This window comes from Natrix helvetica (genome assembly GCF_964273705.1).
Source record: "Natrix helvetica genome assembly, chromosome: 8".
Lineage (NCBI taxonomy): Eukaryota > Metazoa > Chordata > Lepidosauria > Squamata > Natricidae > Natrix > Natrix helvetica.
In genome coordinates this window covers 24,466,576-24,468,699 of record NC_138559.1, presented here as the reverse complement: position 1 = coordinate 24,468,699, position 2,124 = coordinate 24,466,576, and positions in this window count along the sequence as shown.

Genomic DNA, 2,124 nt, shown 5'->3' with positions numbered 1-2,124 from the left:
TCTGGATTGAGGAGGAAACCCAAAATCAATCCATGTATCCTGTGGACTTGTTCACGGCGAGCAAGTCACATCAACATTTTTGGGGACGGTGAAAATATGGTGGCGTATGGAACCCTGGAGGAGGATCCTTTTGGATTAAAATGGTTAATTACCTAGGTGATATTTGGGGATAGAAAACAGACGGTGCCCCTCTGTTAGTTCTTCAGGATTTATCAATGCTTTCCCCAGGATAATGTTACAGGATCCAATCGGTCACTGGGGACCAGAGTTGTAGTCTTCTGAACTTTTGGACTCATGGTGGAGCCCATCCCTCTCTACTGGAATGTGTGCATTGGGCTGTGCCAGGGGTCAGCAACCCACGGCTGTGGAGCCGCATGTGGCTCTTTCATCCCTCTGCTGCAGCTCCCTGTCGCCAGTCGGCACCACAATTTTGAGAGGAGCTTCTGGTTAGTGGGGGAGGGAAGCAGGGCGCGAAAGGAGGAGACTCTATGGCAAGTGGCGGGTTTTCTGGTCAGCTGCACAACTGATAGGGCTTTCGGTCAGGACAGGTAGAGGAAAAAGGATGCCACGCTAGGAGGAGACTCTATGGCGGGGAAACTGGTCTTCCGGTCGGCTCCAGAATTGAACGGGGGGGGGGGGGGGGCTTCCAGTTAGGACCGTTGTGGCTCTTTGAGTGTTTAAGGTTGCCGACCCCTGGGCTAGACAATGTTCCTCCTTATGGGGTGGGGGGAAGGAAAGGAAGGGACAGCTTAGCCATGCTGACCTTGTTGAGAACCAAGGATTTGGTTGGGGTGTTTTAACACCTGAACGCTGTTCCAAGTATTCCTGTTGTATGAACCAAAATCGTTGGTAATAGTTTTCGTTTGGGTTCCTTGAACTCCGAAAGTGGATGAATTCAATAAGCAGGTTGAGTGTGTTACATGGATGCGGCAAAAGGCACGCAAAATTACATTTTCAGACTCTTGAGATCTCACCTCTTGTGTTTGTCTTCCAAGGATGCCTTTTAACACTTAGACCCAAGTGAAACACTGCCGATTGCAGCGCCTAACGTGCTCTTGACTGGTGCCTCTTGAAGGTCATGGCCACCTTGAAAATTATCTTGCGTTGTTGATATCTCTCTCTCTCTCTCTCTCTCTCTCTCTCCCCCTCCCTCTCTCTCCCACCCCTTTCTCACACATCTATCTATCTATCTATCTATCTATCTATCTATCTATCTATCTATCTATCTATCTATATCTATCGATCTGTCTATCTATCTATCTATTTATCTGTCTGTCTGTCTGTCTGTCTGTCTGTCTATCATCTATCTATCTATCTATCTATCTATCTATCTATCTATCTATCTATCTATCTATCTATATCTATCATCTATCTAACTATATTTCTATCTTATCTAGCATCTCACTATTATCAATTGTCATCTATATCTATCATCTCTATATATCTGTCTATTTATAACTATCATGTCTATCTCAATCATCTGTCTGTCTATATCTCTATCATTTGTATATCTATACTCTCTCTCTCACTCACACACCTATCTATCATCTATTATCAATCATCATCATCTATATCTATGTATCTAACATCTCTGTCTGTTTATATCTATCATTTGTCTGTCCATCAATCATCTGTCTGTCTGTTCTCTCTCCCCCACACCTTTCTCACACATATGTATGTATGTATGTATGTATGTATGTATCTATCTATCTATCTATCTATCTATCTATCTATCAATCGATAGATCGATAGATCGATAGAGCTATATTTCTATCTTATCCATCATCTCACTATTATCAATTGTCATCAGCTATAGCTATCATCTCTATATATCTGTCTGTTTATATCTGCCATCTCTATCTCAATCATCTGTCTATATCATTTGTTTATTTATACTCTCTCTCACACACACAAACATCTATCTATCATCTATTATCAATCATCATCATCTATATCTATGTATCTATCATCTCTGTCTGTTTATATCTATCATCTCTATCTCAATCATCTGTCTATATCATTTGTCTATTTATACTCTCTCTCACACACACAGACATCTATCTATCATCTATTATCAATCATCATCATCTATATCTATGTATCTATCATCTCTGTCTGTTTATA